The sequence below is a fragment of the Muntiacus reevesi genome, chromosome X, assembly GCF_963930625.1.
Source record: "Muntiacus reevesi chromosome X, mMunRee1.1, whole genome shotgun sequence".
Taxonomy (NCBI): domain Eukaryota; kingdom Metazoa; phylum Chordata; class Mammalia; order Artiodactyla; family Cervidae; genus Muntiacus; species Muntiacus reevesi.
In genome coordinates, this window is record NC_089271.1 from 16,438,223 (window position 1) to 16,458,776 (window position 20,554).

General features: G+C 37.4%; 1 protein-coding gene and 1 pseudogene across 3 annotated transcripts in view; both read left to right on the forward strand.

Annotated features, from left to right (window-relative positions):
* Nucleotides 1–20,554, forward strand: part of CDKL5 (cyclin dependent kinase like 5) — a 171,481-nt gene that overhangs the window by 60,221 nt on the left and 90,706 nt on the right. The gene's annotated exons all lie outside the window — the stretch shown is intronic.
* LOC136153795 (gap junction alpha-1 protein-like) lies at nucleotides 10,186–20,279 on the forward strand (annotated as a pseudogene).

A 20,554-nucleotide genomic window follows, 5' to 3' on the forward strand; every position in this document is an offset into this window, starting at 1 on the left:
TAAATTTCTAATTAAGAAATATCACTGCAGTTTGAAATTAAACAAATAGCTGTCTAGTGAAGTGCTATGCTTTTAGGGAGGTGCCTTGAGTTAAATTTAGGAAGCTTTAAAAATATTCTTGGATAGCTACTACTCAGGGGACATAGGTTATTAGTGTCCAAATTAAATTTGAGTCTTTCGTGAACATAATACCCCTTTTAGTATACTGTGACTCTGTTGATACAACATAGCCAAGGGAAGCTTCAGTTCTTAGTCTTACTCATTGAATTTTAAAACCCAGGGATTTCTGATACATATTGGCACATCTTCCAACAGTATTTTCTCTCAGTTGTTGCACTTCTTCCTGTGACCTTTCTCCCTATACTTTCATCTAGTTTGCTCATTTGTTAAGATATGCTTGTTAACTGTACCTGGTTCTCATATGCACACTATTAGTGCTGGCAAGATGGGCTCAGAGTGAGACTGGATGGGAACTAGTGTCACTGCTGTTGGGAAACCACCTCTAAATGTGAACTCTGATTCCTTTGTCCATGTGCAGGGCATTTTGAGTTCTAAGGATGAATAAACCATAGTTTTCTTGCCTTTGTATGTCTTATGGTCTATCTGAAGAGTTAGAAGGATGCATATTTTTTTCAAAAACACACATGTGAGATTGCTGCAAATGAGATTGCATCTTAAAAAAAAATACCTCTTTTTACTGCCTCTCACTAAATGAGGGACTCACAGACCAGCTTTCTGAGTATTGTTGTTTTTTCCTTTCATGCACTAAAAAAGATACCACTGGGTGGAAAATTTGAAGCATAAATTAGTGTCTATCTCAGAGTAATATAGAATTTTTTCTAGAATTTGCAGTTGTTTCATCATTAAACTTGTTATAGTATACCCTTTTTTCAGCTAGAATCGGGCCTTCAGATCTTTCCCTGGCTATCCAAAAATAGAAGATTTGATGCTTCCGATAAGATTTACCCTTTCGAAAAAAAAAAAAAAAAAAGAATTACCCTTTCGGATCAAACAAATGGATATCTATAAAATATCACAGTATAGTTTTTAAAAAAAGGATATAAACCTCTCTTTGGTGCCTATTATGTGTAAAGTTATCATGCCCATATATCTTTCATACTTTCAAAATTTTTAACAAAATGCTTATAAAAATTTATAAACCAGGTTGGTTGTGATTACTTACACAGGTATGTGTGATTGCTTGTGCATAAATTGGATCTCTTTTTGAGAAGCTTGGCTATGGTTGTATGTATAGTTAAATAATTTCTAGTGTATGGTGTATTTCAACAAGTATGAAAGAAAGTCACTGTTTTAATCTGTGTTCTGTTGCAAGAAATTTAGAGGTCATGTTTATAAACAGATGTATCATAAACCTAATATGATATTGAGCTTTTCCAGGCCAAAGATCAGTTCTTAATTTACTGAAATAAATGCTACCCAATTAAAAAAGAAAAATGTAATTGTACTCTCTTTTTGAGAGCTTCTGTTATCTTTATATGAACACTCTTAGCAGTGACTGTTAAGCTGTTTGTGGGGATTTATAATTTTACTTGCATTTGGAAAAAGTTCTGACTTGGACCTTTACCCTACAAATGTGTGTTGCTTATTTTCTTTTTATTTGTGTGTCTGCTTTGAAGTGCCCAAGAAAGGGGAGGTATGTTTTAGAGCACACTTTTCTTCACAGAAGCCCCAAGATGTCATCTTCATAACAAAATGGGGAGAATGGAATGGAGTTGAAATAGGGAGATGTGATTAGAACTTGAGGCAAGAGAGAGGATAGAGAGAACTGGAGATTGATGATAATCAAGTCTAGGACACGGAGTGCTGATTCATGTAGTTCATTTCCTATGGCTATAGTTGACTTATGAGAAGTTTTTGTTTGTTTTGGAGTAGTAGGTGTATATGCTGTTGAATAACTAGTTATAAAAACTGTGAATAATCCAGTATTGGGGTACAGCCTGTAAGTATTAAATGATAAACTTGACTTAAATTAGAGAAAGTGAAAGTGAAGTTGCTCAGTCGTGTCCGACTCTTTGTGACCCCATGGACTGTAGCCCGCCAGGCTCCTCCATCCATGGAATTTTCTAGGCAAGGGTACTGGAGTGGGTTGCCATTTCCTTCTCCAGGGGATCTTCCCGACCCAGGGATCGAACCCGGGTCTCCCACATTGCAGGCAGATACTTTGCCATCTGAGCCACCTGGGAACCAAAAAGGAAAGACACTGAAGAGAGCTTTTGCAGAGTAGTGGGTCCCTGTGGAGGGATTAAAGATGATCCCAAGGATTGGTGGTAAACTGGAAAAGCATTGGTATCATTTTACCTGACTGGAAAACTTAGAAAGGGTGTATAAGTTTGAAGGGAAAGATGAGTTTGACTTTCATTATTATGAATAATGAATAAAATGTCAGCAGAGTACCAAACCTGATATTAGTAAATACCACATATTGAGCATCTACCATATGTGGTAGGTAGGCAATCTATTTGATGTTTTACATTTAATCCCCACAACCCCCACTCTCCATCCCTACTTTATAAATGAGAAAACTGAGTCAGAGAGAGGCTGTGTAATAGAGCCAAGATTATGCAGCTAATAAGTGGCAAAACCAGGCTTTGATCTGAGTCCAGAAATAGCTTCCTTGTGCCTGAGATGAAACCGAAATGATATGAATCTTCCAAGAGGGAGAGCAGAGCAGAGTGAAAGACGTGTTTAAATAATCTTACTGAAAGGAGAAGGAGCAGACCTCTTGCAAGCAAGGAAAAAAAGATTTTTTTAAGTGGCATTCACTAATAGTTAAAAATCTCATAAAAAGATCCATGATGATAAGGATTGAGGGGTGAGAAAATCCATTTCATTAAACAATGCCATTTATTAATGACTTCTCTAAGTCAAATGATACATTAATACCAAATAGCAAGAGGTTAAGGAGAGAGTAGATAGAGATCTGGATTGCATCATTCTTCTCTTGTGAGAGTTCAGAAATTGAGATTGAGAGTAGTAGGAAGAATAGATTTGATTAAATATTTTCTAGTTAGGAATATCCATATTTCCCCTACTGATAGGCATTCTTTGGATATTTGTTATTGTTTAATAGTCATAAATTTAGCTTTTGTTATAAGCCTTGATTTTTAGCAAGCAATATGTATTTGAATCAGTGATTCCATTTTTCCTTTTCACATTAATTTTGTTTTTCTACCAAAAAACTGAGTGATGATTTGGTTACTTTTTAAAAAAATCAAACTGTTTTAAGAAGATGCTTGAGGAAAAGTCCATGAACTATTATCAGTTTAACAAATTATTTATAGTTGCCATCTAAAACCATAGTTATTCTCTACTGGAACAAAATAAACTTTTTTCAGGTTTTTTCCCCACATTAAATAAAGCAAATGTTTTTCTTTAATTTTTAGTCAACCATGAGAAACAGAATATATGGGATTAATTATGTTAATTACTTTGTCATTTTATTCCTCCTCACTTAAATAAAAGTAACATGTGGGTTCTTGCTTTTGTGTGCAAAATTTCTAGCATTTGAAGAAGATTATAGAGAGACTTGGGGTTTTTCATAAAGATGATAAGCAGCTGGAAATATTTCAATATGAATTGGTTATTTTATCATAATTTTAAAAAATAATTACACTCTGAAATGACGTGAATTTACTGCAGGTTATGAAGATTAATGAGATGTCAGCATTAAACTGGACTTCAGGTCAGGAACAAAGATAGTAGGAATCAGTAATGGGGGAAAACATCTGCCTCTTCTTACAGAGGCACTCATGTAGAACAGATACTTCTGTGTGGTTTCCTTTCTTGACCAGGTTTTTGTTGCTGATCCAGTTAATTGTAGAGCAGTCTCTGGAAGAGGACAAAAGTGTCATCAAGATTGTACTTCTTTGTACTATAATATTTTGCATTTTCAATTCTGCTAGTCAAAGGAAAAATTGCCCATGTTTCTGTTGTCTTATTTTTAGTAAAACAAATAATGACTCGTGTGAATTTCCAGATGAGTCTGACTGTAGGGTAACAAAAGAATCTGGGGCTTTTGTAGGTTTCCTGGTTGCATTTATCCTTTTCATCCTAATCTGGATTTTGTTTTTTGTTCGCTCTTAGTAAATGAGATAAGAGAATGGTCATATTGGAACTAGCCCCACTACTAGCTCTGCATGCATTGTCTGCACAGAAGGCTTTACCTCATTTATCCTTCATGTAGTGACTCAGTTCCTAAATGCTCATCCCTCCTCCCATCCACAGCCCCCCAATCTAGAGGATGAGTTGGCTGGAGCACAAGGTGGACTTTAAAGTTCCCTTTTCTGCCAGTCATAAAAACGTAATTATTCCCTTCTATAAGAGAACATTCTTTCTATACCTTCTCAAGATGAGTAATTTTATTAGTCTTTGATAAATGTCTATGCTTAAGGGATTTAACTGGTTCTTTAATGTGACTTTAAAGCTTCAGGGACCAAAAAATGAGTGTCAGTCATTTTTCTACACAAGCCCAAAATATATAGACATTGGCAGTATAAGAAAAGTAGCTGATCAACAAATGCCTATATAGTGGATACTTTTAAATAGTTCATCATAACTCTTAATGAGTTGTTGAAATCAGTAACTCAAAAGTAGTGCATGAGGATCTATTTTTATATAAAAATAATCCACCCATGAATATTATAAGCTATAGTTAATATTCTACAGTGCTTTTGAACTTTACTATTTCTTAATTTAAAGGTTTAAAAAAAAAAAGTTTGTTCCCTATGTTAAAATATTTTAATTAAAAAGAAAAAAACCTTTCTACTTTTTCTACTTAAAGCACTGTGTTCGAGGCATGGTATTGTAAAATAAAATTCAACCAAATATCCTTTTAGGAAAAATCTATTGAGTGTCTGTGGGCCAGATCTGGCCTGCCACTTATTTTATGGAACCTAGCCACGCTCATTCACTTACATTTTTGCTATGGATGCTTTTGCACTAAAATGACAGAATAGTTTCAGCAGAGACCATATGACATACAAAGTCTAAAATAGTGTATTTATTTTGTGACCCTTCCTGAACAGAAGTTTGCTGACTCTCATGCTGAGCAAGCCCTAACTAGGAGAATACAGTGGAAGCAGAACAGTGGCCTCAGTGGACCAACAATCTCAGTTTCTGTTTGTCTCTTGGCCCTTGGCGCTCTTGGAGTCTGAGGAATAGAATTAATAAAGTGTGGAACTTCCACTGAAAATTATTTTTCCCTTGAGCTGAGCTTGAGTAAATCTTTTGGCTGGTTAAGTAGGAAGTTTTATATTGGTTCCCTCTTTCACGATCAAGTATCAGAATGGAGAATTGGACTTTCTAGGAACTGGGCATGCAGAGACACATGCACTGTTCACTCTGACTGTGTTTCATCACTGGCCTTAATAGCTCTCTTTTCATTCAGAGGTGAATACAAAGAAGAAAACAGTCTTCACTGAGACTATGAAAGGTAACTTGAGTTCATGAGAAGGACATTCTCACAAATATGAAGAGGAAAATTCTTTAGAGGCAAAGAAACTTGAGATAACTTCCCAATATTGTATAATTCAAGTGACCATAAATGAGAAGAAGCAATAGCAATAATCTCTGTTTCAAGTATCTCTTAACTTCCAGGCATTGTGCTGGACTTGGTGTTTTATTTTCATTACTCTTTAGATCCTCACAACAGCTATAAAAGTTAGAAAGAATTACCTTCCTTTTTTTTTTTAATTTTTTTTTTAAATATTATTTTATTAGTTGGAGGCCAATCACTTCACAACATTTCAGTGGGTTTTGTCATACATTGACATGAATCAGCCATATAGTTACACGTATTCCCCATCCCGATCCCCCCTCCCACCTCCCTCTCCACCCGATTCCTCTGGGTCTTCCCAGTGCACCAGGCCCGAGCACTTGACTCATGCATCCCACCTGGGCTGGTGGTCTGTTTCACCATAGATAATATACATGAACAGACTTTTGAATTACCTTCCTTTTAAATGGAGGAAACTGATGCTCAAATAGGTTAATTTCCTAAAAACCATACAAGTTAGTAGGTGCTTGAGCCAGGAAATAAACCACATAGGCCCTTATATTTTTTAATTGACATACAGTTGATTTACAGTGTTGTGACCTTTTTTAAAAAAAAAGGAAGTAAAATTCACATAATATAAAACCAACCATTTTAAAGTGTACAGCTCAGTAGCATTCAGTACATTCACAATATCGTACAATCACTACCTCTATCAAGTTTCAAAACACTTTATCACCCCCTAGAAAAACCCTATACCCATTAAGTACTCATTGTTTGTTTCTCCCTTTCTCTGTCTCTGGCAAACACAAATCTGCTTTCTGTCTCTATAGATTAACCTATTCTGGATATTTCATATAAAGGGAATCACATACAATTTGTGGCCATTTGAGTTTGACTTCTTTCACTTGGTGCAATGTTTTTGAGATTCATCCATGTAGCCTGTATCATTACTTCATTCCTTTTTTTTTATGACTGAATAATATTCCGTTGTGTGGCCATACCACATTTTGTTTATCCATTTATCTGTAGATGGACATTTAGGTTGTTTTCACCTTTTGATTATTGTGAATAGTGTTGCTGTGAACTTTTATGATCGAGTTTTGTTTGAGTCCCAGTTTTCAGTTCTTTTGGGTTATATACCAAGAAGTGAAAATCCTGGGTAATATGAGAATTCTGTGTTTAACATTTTTGAGGAATCACGTAACTTTTCTAAAGTGGCTGTACCGCTTTACATTTCTGCCAGCACTGTACAAAGGTTCCAGTTTCTCCACATCTTTGCCAATACTTGTTTCCTTATTTTATTATTTTTTTACTGCAGCCATCCTAGTCTATAGCTGTATCATATTATGGTTTTGATTTGCATGACACTAATGATTAGTGGAAAATTCTGAAAGAGGTGAGAATACCAGACCACCTGACCTACCTCTTGAGAAACCTATATGCAAGTCAGGAAGCAACAGTTAGAACTGGACATGGAACAACAGACTGGTTCCAAATAGGAAAAGGAGTACATCAAGGCTGTATATTGTCACCCTGCTTATTTAACTTATATGCAGAGTACATCATGAGACACGCTGGGCTGGACAAAGCACCAGCTGGAATCAAGATTGCCAGGAGAAATATCAATAACCTCAGATATGCAGATGACTCCACCTTATGGCAGAAAGTGAAGAGGAACTAAAAAGCCTCTTGATGAAAGTGAAAGAAGAGAGTGAAAAAGTTGGCTTAAAGCTCAACATTCAGAAAACTAAGATCATGGCATCTAGTCCCATCACTTCATGGGAAATAGCTGGGGAAACAGTGGAAGCAGTGTCAGACTTTATTTTTGGGGGCTCCAAAACCACTGCAGATGGTAATTGCAGCCATGAAATTAAAAGACACTCCTTGGAAGGAAAGTTATGATCAACCTAGATAGCATATTAAAAAGCAGAGACGTTACTTTGCCAACAAAGGTCTGTCTAGTCAGGGCTATGGTTTTTCCAGTGGTCATATATGGATGTGAGAGTTGGACTGTGAAGAAAGCTGAGCGCTGAAGAATTGATGCTTTTGAACTGTGGTGTTGCAGAAGACTCTGGATAGTCCCTTGAACTGCAAGGAGATCCAACCAGTCCATCCTAAAGGAGATCAGTCCTGGGTATTCATTGGAAGGACTGATACTGAAACTGAAACTCCAATACTTTGGCCACCTCATGCAAAGAGTTGACTCTTTGGAAAAGACCCTGATGCTGGGAGGGATTGGGGGCAGGAGGAGAAGGGGACGACAGAGGATGAGACGGTTGTATGGCATCACTGACTGAGTTTGAGTAAGCTCCGGGAGTTGGTGATGGACAGGGAAGCCTGGCGTGCAGCGATTTGTGGGGTCGCAAAGAGTCGGACACGACTGAGCGACTGAACTGAACTGAACTGAATGATTAGTGATGTTGGACATCTTTTCATGTGCTCTTGGCTATTTGTAAGTCTTTGGAGAAAAGTCAAGTCCTTGGCCCATTTTTGATTAGGTTATTTCAACCATTTGTTGAAAGGACTTCTGTCTCCATTGGATTGTCTCTGCTTATTTATCAAACATCAGCTGTGTTTGTGTTGAGTCTGCTTTTGGGATCTGTGTTTTGTTTCATTGATCTATATGTCTATTCTTCACCAATATTATACTCTCTTGATTTACTGCAGCTTTACAGTAAGTCTTAAAGTCAGTTAGTGTCAGTCTTTCAATTTTGTTGTTCTTTTTCAATATTGTATTGGCTATGCCAGGTCTTTTGCCTTTCTGTATTATCTTTTAAATCAGTTTGTTGGTATTCACAAAATAGCTTGCTTGGATTGGGATCACATTAAATCTGTAGATTGAGTTGAGAATTGATATCTTAACAATATTGTGTCTTCTAATCAATGAGTACAGAATATCTCTGCATTTGATTTTTCTCTTTTTAATTTTTCAACAGTTTTTTACATACATATCTTATAATTGTTTTGTTAGATTTATTGCTAAGTATTTTTTTCTTTTGATGATGATATAGATGGTATTGTTTTTAATTTTTTAAAAAACATTATTTTTGGCTGTGCTAGGTTTTTGCTGCACTCAAGCTTTCTCTAGTTGTGATGAGCAGGGGCTACTCTTTGTTATGGTGCACAGGCTTCTCGTTGCGGTGGCTTCTCTTGTTGGGAGCATAGGCTTTAGGCTCGAGAGCTCATTAATTGTGGCTTGCGGACCCTAGAGTGTGTACTCTCTTGCTGTGGTGCATGGGCTTTAGTTGCCCACAGCATGTGGAATCTTCCTGGGCCAGGGATCAAACTTGTGTCCCCTGCATTAGCAGGCAGATTCTTATCCACTGTACCACCAGGGAAGTCCTGTTTTTAATTTTTAAATTCCAGTTCATTGCTGGTATATAGGAAAGCAGTTGACTTTGTATATTAGCTTTGTATCATATGACCTTGCTAGAATTGCTTATTAGTTTCAGTGTTTTTTTTTTTTTAGAGGCGGGGTAGATTCTTTGGGATTTTCTTCATAATCAGTCATCTCATCTGCAAACAAAATAGTTTTATTTCTTCTTTCCCAATCTGTATACCTTTTATTTCCTTTACTTATTTTGTATTAGTTATGAATTCCAGTACAGTATTTAATACAAATGGTGAGAAGAGACATTCTTGTCTTTTTCTGAGCTTAGTGGGAAGGCATGCCGTTTCTCACCATTAAATATGATGTTTTTAGCTAGTAGGTTTTTTTTAGATGTTCTTTATCAAGTTGAGGAAGTTCTAAGATTGCTAAGAGTATCATGAATGGGTATTGGGTTTTGTCAAATGCTTTTCTACATCACTTGATATAATCATGTGGTTTTACTTTCATCTGTTGATTATGAATTAATTTTAGGATGTTGAACCAGCCTTGCACATCTGAGATAAATCCCACTTGGTTGAGATGTGTATTTCTTTTTGTAACATTGCTGAATTTGATTTGATAATATTGGCTGCAGATGTCTATGTCTAGTCCATGTGGGTGAAAGTGAAAGTTGCTCAGTCCTGTCCAACTCTTTGTAACCCCATGGACTATACAGTCCATGGAATTCTCCCGGCCAGAATACTGGACTGGGTAGCTGTTCCCTTCTCTAGGGGGTCTTCCCAACCCAGGGATTGAGCCCAGGTCTCCCACATTGCAGGCAGATTCTTTACCAGCTAAGCCACAAGGGAAGCCTCTAGTTCATATAATTTGCCTTTTAATGTCTTTATCTGGTTTCAGGATTGGTAATACCCTAATGTGGCCTCATAGAGTTCTCTTTGAAGTATTTTTCTACTTTTGTTTTCTGGAAGAGATTGTAGAGAATTTCTTCCTTTCATAGATATAGGCCTATTCACATCATCTATTATTTTTCCTTGTATAAATTTTGATAGTTTGTTTCTTTCAATGAATTGGTTCACTTATCTAAGTTATCAAATATGTAGGCATAGATTTGTTTATAATATTCCTTTATTGTCCTTTTAATGTCCATGTGATTTGTAATGATGACTCTTCTTTCATTTGCTATTAATAATTTGTGTCTTCTCTCTTTTTTTTCTTTGTTATCTTGTCAAAGGTTTATCAATTTTATCAGTTGTTGGTCCTTTAATGGACCGGAACCTGGTGGTCCGGAGTTGACGATAAGAAAGTAAGAGAGAGGCTGATAGAGCTTGTTGGTCCTTTAATGGACCGGAACCTGGTGGTCCGGAGAGTAAGAGAGAGAGAGAGAGGCTGATATCCCCTGGTTTACGCGGAAAGCCAGTAGAGTCCTGTTCTTAGTGCTCGCGCTGCTGCACGTAGGCACCAGGCGCCCTCTCAAGTGGGTCTTAGAAGCCTGGGCAAGAAAGTGAGCTCAGCGGACCTCTGCGCTCCAAGGAATTGGCCAGAAATAGAGAGAGAGAGAGAAAAGAAAGAAAAAAAGAAAGACACGGAGACCAAAGCTCTGATGGAGCAAAGGTGTTTTAATCAACATGGCGTGGGCATATATACTGTCTTACAAGGTGGTTATTCTCAGCAAAGACAAGATTAAAATTCCAGACTTAAAAACATAAGACGATCCCTATCAAAGAGAGAGTTGCAAACAATCACCTTTTACCGTATGGCTCATAAAAAGGAAGAGGGTACTGATCACTGTAATGAGAAATGCCTGGATTCCTCAGCCCCGGGAAAGGCGTGCCTCTCCTCTTAATTCCTGAATATTCAGGAATCAATAAGGGCCAGAGGGTTCCTGACAGATCCAAAACAGCACACAGGAAGCCTCTTGTTAAATGCTTCCTGACAATCAGTGTTTTTAAAGAACCATCTATTGTCTCCACTGGTTTTTCACTGTTGAGTTCCTGTTTTCAATTTTGATTACTGCTATAATTTTTACTGTTCTAGTCTCTTATCCATTTACTTTAGTCTTAAGTTGTCCTTCTTTGCCTTATTTCCTAAGGTAGAAGCTTAGGTTATCAATTTTAAGCCTGTTTTCTTTTAGACTATATCTATACAATACTATAAACTTTTCTCTAAGGCCTGCTTTTGCTGCATTATATATATTTTGATTTTCATTTAGTTAAAAATATTTTTAAAATCCTCTTTAGATTTCTTCTTTGACCTATGTATATTTAGAAATGTATTGTTTAATAGTTAAATATTTTGAGATTTTCCAGCTATCTTTTTGCTACTGATTTCTAGTTTAATTCCATTGTGGTGTGAGAGTATACTTTGTATGATTTTTATTCTTTGAATTTTTGTGAAGTTGTGTTTTGGTGTAGAATTTGCTCTATATTGGTGAATATTCCATGTGACTTGAGAATAATATGTATTCTGCTGTTGTTGGATGAAGTGTTACATAAATAGCAGGTAGATCTAGTTGATTAATGGTGCTTTTCAATTCACCTATCTTTATTCTTTTTTTTTTTTTGGCCTACTGAATCTGTCAGTTACCTAATGGGGGTGTTGAAGTATCCAACTATAATAGTGGATTTATTTCTCTTTGCAGTTCTGTCTTTTGCCTCATATATTTTGATGCTTGTTTGGTGCATACATATTAAGGATTGTTGTGCCTCCTTGGAGAGTATATCATTTTCTAATGCCCCTCTTTATCCTGTTAATTTTTCTTGTTCTAAAGTCTTTGCCTAAAACTGATATAGCTACTTCAGCTTTCTTTTGATTAATATTACAATAACAGGGTATATCTTTCTTCATCCTTTTGCTTTTAACCTAGATGTATCTTTATATTTAATGTGAGTTTTAAAAATCTACTCTGACAGTCGCTTTTAATTGGTGTATTTAGGCCATTCACATTTAAAGTGAGTATTATATATATATACTTGGATTAATATGAACCATGTTTATTACTTTTCTATTTGTTATACTTCTTTTTCTAAAATCAATAATTGGTCCCCTTTTTCTGCCTTCCCTGATTTCAGTTGACCATTTTGTATGATTCTGTTTTCTCTCCTCTCAGCATATCCAGTATATTTCTTTTTAAAAGGGTTTTTAGTTGTTGCTCTAGAGTTTACAGTGTATATTTACAACTTATCTAAGTCTACTGTCAGATAACTCTTATCTGCTTTTCAGATAGTAGAGGTACCTTTCATTTTACATATCCATTTGCTATAATCAGCAAATACGCTATTACTGTTATTACTTAGAGGAGTAGGAAATGGCTACACACTCCAGTATTCTTGCCTGGAGAATCCCATGGACAAAGGAGCCTGATGGACTACTGTCCATGGGGTTGAAAAGAGTTGGACACGACTGAGCTCACACACACATTGTTACTTAGAACAATTATCTATTAAGAATAAGAAAAATAGATTTTTTTTAACTTCATTTATGCCTTCAATGATTTCTTTCCTTTTTCCTTTGTGTGGATCTGACTTTCTGATCTATGTCGTTTTCTTTCTCTGAAGAACTTTTTAAAACAGTTTTTACTAGGCAGGTCCACTAGTGACAAATTCCCTCAGTTTTTGTTTATCTGAGAAAGTATTTCTCCTTCACTTTTGAAGGATAATTTCACTGAATGCTTTCTAGATTCATTTTTTTTTCTTTCACCACTAAATATTTCACTTCCTGGCTTCTGAGAAGTCAAATGTACTTCTTACCCTTGTTTTCTATAAGTAAGGTGTTTTTTCCCCCCCTGACTTCTTTCATAATTTTCTCTTTGCGTTTGATTTTCTGTAGTTTGAATACAGTATGTTTAGGTGTGGAGTTTTCGGGTATTTATCTTACTTGTTGTGCTCCGAGCTTCTTGGATATATCATTTGGTGTCTTTGATTTGGAAGACATTGATTTTGGAAGATTCTCAGCAGTTATTCCTTCAAATAGTTCTTCTCTTTTGTCTCATTCTTCTTCTGGTATTTCAGTGACACCTTTTGTAATTGTCCCATGGTTCTTGGATATTCTTTTCTCCTTTTTAAAATTCATTTTTCTGTTTGCATTTTAGTTTGGGAAATTTCTCTGACATATCTTTAAACTCACTGATTGCTTCCTTGGCCGTGTCCAGTCTACTGATGAGTCCATTAAAAGTATTATTCATTTTTGTTCTGGTGTTTTTGATTGTTAGCATTTCCTTTTAATTTTTCCTTAAAGTTGTATATTCTTTCATTAGTCATCTGTTCTTGCATGTGGTCTCCCTTTTCCATTCGAGTGCTTATGATAGTAATGATAGTTGTTATCTGAAATTATTCCTGGTAATCCTCAAATCTGTGACCAGTCTAAGTCTTGTTTTGATGCTGGCTTAATCTCCTCAGTGTTTTCCCTTGCCTTTTAGCATACTTTTTACTGCTTTTTAAAAGCCAGGTAGGACATATTTGATAATAGAAACAGAGGCCTGTAGTGTAAGGTTTCATGTTAATTTGGGTAGGAGTTAGGCTGTATTTAATGTTAAATGTGTATATGCCAGAGGCTTTAGTTTCCTCTAGTTTCTTTATTTTTTAAAATTTTCTCCCCCATTATCTTTGGGTTTCCCTAAGAAGTCTTTTTTAAATAGTATCTGTTTCTTGCAACTCTTTCTGTTGTAATCTGCTGTTACTGTATTGGCACTTTGGTGACATGGTGGTAGAATGTGGGGAAGGGGAAGTGTTTTATGATCTTAGAACCAGATGTTAGTCTTTTGGTGGGCCTGAGCCCTGGACTGCAATCTTCAGAAGTATTTCTTAGACTTCCCCCCACCCCTTCTTCCTTTTAGGTGAAACAAAGCTAGAGGTATGCAGATGACACCACCCTTATGGCAGAAAGTAAAGTAGAACTAAAGAGTCTCTTGATGAAAGTGAAAGAGGAGAGTGAAAAAGTTGGCTTAAAGCTCAACATTCAGAAAACTAAGATCATGGCATCTGGTCCAATCACTTCATGGCAAATAGATGGGAAACAGTGGCCGAATTTATTTTGGGGGGCTCAAAATCACTGCAGATGGTGACTGCAACCATGAAATTAAAAGATGCTTACTCCTTGAAAGGAAAGTTATGACCAACCTAGACAGCATATTAAAAAGCAGAGACATTACTTTTCCAACAAAGGTCCATCTAGTCAAGGCTATGGTTTTTCCAGTAGTCGTGTATGGATGTGAGAGTTGGACTATAAAGAAAGCTGAGCACCAAAGAATTGATGCTTTTGAACTGTGGTGTTGAAGACTCTTGAGAGTCCCTTGGACTGCAAGGAGATCCAACCAGTCCATCCTAAGGGAGATCAGTCCTAGGTGTTCATTGCAAGGACTGATGTTGAAGCTGAAACTCCAATACTTTGGCCACCAGATGAGAACAGCTGACTCATTGGAAAAGACCCTGATGCTGGGAAAGATTGAGGGCAGGAGGAGAAGGGGACGACAGAGGATGAGATGGTTGGATGGCATCACCAACTCAATGGACATGGGTTTGGGTGAACTCCGGGAGTTGATGGTGGACAGGGAGGCCTGGTGTGCTGCAGTCCATGGGGTTGCAAAGAGAGGGACATGACTGAGTGACTGAATTGAATTGAGGCTAGAGGAGTCTGTATTTGGCTAATTCCCCCTCTCCCAGGACAATATAAAAGGCTTGGGTAAATTTTCCCTTGTAATGTTGGCCTTTGTTAAGGAGAACCTTCTAGGCTTATTTCAAAACTGTTACCTTTCCCATGGGTGCATTTCAAAATGGTTACTTCTCTCTTCCTCTTACCCAAAAGGGGAGGAGATTGTTGTTGGATCTTTACACTCAGAACTTGGTAAGGTTCCTGGAGGTAAAGCCATTAGAATATAGAGGCTTTCCTAATACTGGACCTCCAAGAGTTCTTATGCATAATCCTTTATCAAAATTACAATTTAAATTTTCTTACTAGTGTTTTACTTCAACACCTTCTGTTTCAGGTAAGCTGATCTTGGATGTGATTCTCTGCATTTGGCTGTCTCTCCCGATTTCAGTAGTTTAGTTTGCCCTGTGTCCTCAATTCTCTGATAGGTCTAATATAAGTTGTTGATTGGCAGTTTATTTGGGTTTTTTCTTGTTGTAAGGATAGGAATGACAATACACAAGCACTTTATGTATTGGAGCTAAAACCTAAAGTTTTTTTTTTTTTTTTCCTTGACCAGATGGACCTTTGTTGGCAAAGCAATGTCTCTGCTTTTTATTTATTTATTTATTTTTTAAATTTATTTATTTATTTATTTTTTCAGTGGGTTTTGTCATACATTGATATGAATCAGCCATAGAGTTACACGAATTCCCCATCCCGGTCTCCCATCCCACCTCCCTCTCCACCCGATTCCTCTGGATCTTCCCAGCCCAACAGGCCCGAGCACTTGACTCATGCCTCCCACCTGGGCTGGTGGTCTGTTTCACCACAGATAATTTACATGCTGTTCTTTCGAAACATCCCACCCTCACCTTCTCCCACAGAGTTCAAAAGTCTGTTTTGTACTTCTGCGTCTCTTCTTCTGCCCTGCATAAAGGGCCATCGTTACCATCTTTCTAAATTCTGTATACATGTGTTAGTATACTGTAATGGTCTTTATCTTTCTGGCTCACCTCACTCTGTATAATGGGCTCCAGTTTCATCCATCATCGCAGCACTGTTTATAATAGCCAGGACATGGAAGCAACCTAGATGCCCATCAGCAGATGAATGGATAAGGAAGCTGTGGTACATATACACCATGGAATATTACTCAGCCGTTAAAACCTAAAGTTTTATATTTGTATTTTCAAATTGGAAACACATTGTCCAGTTGTAAAATTATGTTCAACAAGAGGCTTTTAACTTCTGTATGAGCCATTTGCTTAGCTAGATGACTCATTCTCAGTTATTTTCATCCCTTTGAATCTCCGATCTGTGTATTTTAAAAGTGCTTAGTAAGAACTTTTTCAGAGCCAAAGATTTGTAAAAGTTAAGAACTTCATGTTGTTCTAGAAAATTCCCAATAACTTCATCCTAAATTAACTAGAACTTTTTATTTTTTGCACCCACTCCCACCCCAGCACTGTTTTTTGTTTTATCAGATACCTTCTATAAACCATGCTAAAGTAGTTTCATGGATTATTTTCTTTAACCTTCATTTTTTGTTTCTTCACCCCACTTGTTTTTGAAGAAGTAACTCAGTTTTTGAAAGCATTTTGAAATCTTTGGGACTAAGCATTGGTTAAATTTGAAAAACTAATGAGAATAAATGACCAACTTTTATGTTGTGAATGGTCTATTTTCAATTAACCTTGAAGAATGTATTAATTATGAACTATACATCTTGGTGATTTTAGCTTAATAGGATTACTTCCAGAGTCTGCCTGATAGAGGACAGTTTGGCTAAAGTGTATTATTTAAGCAACTGAGAAAGCACTGGGTGTGCTTTTAAATCTTATAATTTGATTACTTGCTAAAAAATTACATTTTGGGAGGTTTCAGTTCTTATCCTTGGAGAACAGTTGTAACCAACTTTGAGTGGTTGACATTGTAAAATGCATTAACCTTGCACCCCTTCTTAGGTTTCATTTTAAGTTTTATTTTTCTCATTGAATCTACTGTGAGAAATAGCTGTTAAACCAAGAAACAAGTAAGCTGCATGGTATTTAAGATTGCTCATTAATTGGCAGATTCATATTATGTTTACTTTAAGAAATATTTTCCTCTTTTTTAATTTTCCTAATTGTTTGAAATGAACATTTACCTTGGGAATAATTTTTTAACTATTTAATTTTTTAAAGAAGGAGAATTAAAATATAAATATTATGAATATTATGTTAATATATTAAATCAGTTCAGTCGTTCAGTTGTGTCCGACTTTTTGTGACCCTATGGATTGCAGCATGCCAGGCCCCCCTGTCCATCACCAACTCCCAGAGCTTGCTCAAACTCATGTCCATTGAGTCGGTGATGCCATCCAACCATCTCATCCTCTGTTGTCCCCTTCTCCTGCCTTCAGTCTTTCTCAGCATCAAGGTCTTTTCAGATGAGTCAGTTCTTTGCATCAGGTGACCAAAGTATTGGAGTTTCAGCTTCAACATCAGTCCTTCCACTGAATATTCAGGACTGATTTGCTTAAGGATTGACTGGTTGGATCTCCTTGCAGTCCAAGGGACTCTCAAGAGTCTTCTCCAACACCATAGTTCAAAAGCATCAATTCTTCAGTGCTCAGCTTTCTTTATAGTCCAACTCTCACATCCATACATGACTACTGGAAAAAACATAGCCTTGACTAGATGGACCTTTGTTGGCAAAGTAATGTCTGCTTTTTAATATGCTGTCTAGATTGGTCATACCTTTCCTTCCAAGGAGTAAGCATCTTTTAATTTCATGGCTGCAATCACCATCTGCAGTGATTTTGGAGCCCAAAAATAAAGTTTGTTTTAAAAATGATGAGGCAGTGCTATATTGAAATAATTTGGTTAAAAATAATTACTTTTGCTATGTGATAATCAGTTAGCTTTGGTCCTCCATTTTAAGGTAAGATCTGTTTGTTTGGCATGTTCTGAACTAGAGGCAGAAACTTCTCCCTAGGCTTTTTCCTCAGAGACATTACTTATAAAGAAAGAGGACTGTCAGGAGGAAGTGGAGAAAGAATAGAAGGTCTTCAGTAGTGGCTCGGCAGGTGTAGTGCCCCATGCAGGTTCCACCTACTCACAGCACTTTGGTGGGTGGTATCAGAATTGCTGCTCCTGAAATTTTTTTAAAAGCTCTTGATATATTAAAATACTATCTTAGAAGAAACCAGGAAGAATGAACACTGTGTGTCAGTATTGTAGTCTTTACAAAAAAGCTTCCATGTGGTAACAATTGAAAGGAAGATAATGGTCCACCTTCAGCAGATGAGTGTTTGAATTGAGGCCCCTGATGGCAGAGACCTGACTTCAGTTCCCTCTTTTGGTTCTGATCTTGCTGGTCTACTCTGCTGACTGGAATGCAGCTATCCTTGTAAATGCCCCTTTATGTACCACAGCATTCAGGACCACAGCACCGTACAGATTGCCTTCCTGTCTCCAGAGACTCTCAGGATCAGACCCATGATTCCTGACATCTTTTACTTTTTGTTACCACCAAAATTCACTGGTCATCCATTACCCAGAACCCTTGTCTCTGCACTGATCTGTATATCCCTCAATTGCATCCTGTTTTCTCCCTCAACTCTCCCACCATCCCCTAGAGCTCCCCCAACTTCTGTTACTACTTTCTCTGATGGCCTCAATCTTGCCCCGGCCTCACAGTGTAATTTGACTTTCTGCCTCTAGGATTCTCTGCTGATGCCTGAGGTAGCCTCCTTTGTCATATTCTGCTACCTCTGTCTACTACTTGGTAACCATACTGCCTGCCTTTGAGCTCCTTGAGTACAGTGAGTCCTTCCCTCTTCAAATTTTTGCCCATGCTGCTTTTTCACACACAGCAGTTTTTCCACTCTTTGCTTGACTGACTCTGTACATTCTGATCTGGATTTCATTGTGCTAATCTCTGTCAGTCCCTATTTCTTTCCTCTTGACACTTACTTAAATTTGTACTTGTATATTCATTTACTGAACCTTTTTCATTGATTCTAAGTGTACGTTTCCGCCCCCCCCCCCCCATTCTGAAATTGGGACACATCTTACCTTGGATGCCCTGATTGATTTCTGAATGGTAAATAAAATAATGATTTATCTTACAGTCAATTAATTGTAAATAAAATAATGGTTTATCTTACAGTCAATTAATTGTGATAATCAATAAAATAATGTGCTTTTGCTGATCTGTTCCTCCTAGTTGATTGTGAACTCTGAAGGACTCATAGTAGGAACCAGTGCCCATTACCATACGTGACACCTACTAGGCACTCCATAAATAATGCTGGGATGAATATCATTATCTGGAGATGATGGCCCAATACATCTGAAAATGAGTCAGCCAATATATGCATGTAAATTTTTAATTCAGCTTTTGTGCTTGAATTTTAATCTTTGAAGATTGCCTTATTCTGGAATTGGAGATATTTAGATGTGTCTGTTTTGTTCCCCTGTTTATGTAACTTGTCACATTATTGATATATGTACATTCTTATTTAGGAATATTTACTCACCATGTATGGAAAATGAATCCACATCAGCTTTTATCAAGTATCAGCAGTTGCCTTTCATTAGGGGAAAGGATGAGGAAGGTACCAAAGAGTAGCAGACTTGTAAGCTTTAGACAGTTCTGAGTGCTTTTTCATTTTACTTCATCCTTTAAGGAGTGCAGTCACTCGCCATACCTACTTCATTTTTAAGGGAAAGAACATCAAACAGGCAGCGTGAGTTACTAGAGTGCTTTAGGCCAACTCCTTGACAGGGTTCACAGGTAGAGGGAAGGTATGGCTCTCAGTCCTTTGCGTTTTCAGAATCCTGCTACTGGGAACAGCAGTTGAGTCAACCTGACATGATGAGTAGTTTGCCATTAGTTGTAACGTTGGGCAACTTGGTTGTGAAAATGTCTGCTATGATAAGTCCTTCTCAGTCTCTCACATGTACTTCTGAGTCCTGCAGATCATATTTGCATCTCTCCCCATGCTCTTGTACCTAGTCCGTGTGTCCTGTGTGATGCAAAAGAAGGACAAGTTGAATAATAAAAAGGAGGAACTCAAAGTTGCCCAAACCAATGGTGCCATTGTAGAGTTGCCCTTAGAGGAAATTGAAATCAGGAATTTCAGGTATGACCTTGAAGATCACGGCAAGGTGAAAATGGTGGGAGTGGAGGCTTGCTGTGAACCTATACCATCTGCATCTTCAAGTCTGTCTTTTGAGATGACTTTCGTGCTGATCCAGTGGTACATCTAGGGATTCAGCCTTAATGCGGTTTACACTTGCAAACGAGACCTCTGCCACGTCAGGTGGATTGCTTCTTCTCTTGCCCCACAGAGAAAAACATCTTCATCTACTTTATGTTGCTGGTTTCCTTGATATCTCTTGCCTTGGATATCATCGATCTCTTCTCTGTCTTACTCAGGAGCATTAAAGACCACGTGAAGGATCCAGAGAGTGAGCCTTTCATCTGGTCTGCCGAGCCCCTCCAGTGGCTCCTCAACCACTCTTCCTCTTTCCACCATGTTTCCTCACAGGCATAAACTGGTTCCCAGAGACAGAAACAGTTCTTTCTGCTACAGTTACAGCAAACAAGGAAGTGAGCAAAACCTTGCTAATTACAGCGCATAGCAAGTTTGAATGGAACAGGCAGGAAGCACTGTCTCTAACATATATAAACTTCTGATTACCCTGATAACAAGCATAACTCCAAAAAGTATCTAGCTACTGGACACTGGCCATTGTAGACAAGCAGCCATTCTGCAGAGGTAGCAGACATGCCAGCAGTATAAATTACCTAGAGATCTAGACAGGTGGTTGAAAGCATTACAGTTCTGCTCACTTGTTAAAGAAAAGGAAGGTGCAATAGACAATGTACTTTTGTTTCAGTGGAGGTGGTACTCAATGACCTCATTGACAAAGCTTAAGCAGATACAAAGGTATTAGACTGGTTCTTCAGAGATGTTGGGGATAGGAGGATGGAAAGAGGGGAATTAACAGAGGTACATGTTGGTATTTAAAGTCATTGACTCAAAGAACTTGCATTTTTATAAGTAAAAGTTGTACTAGGTGATGCATAAGTAA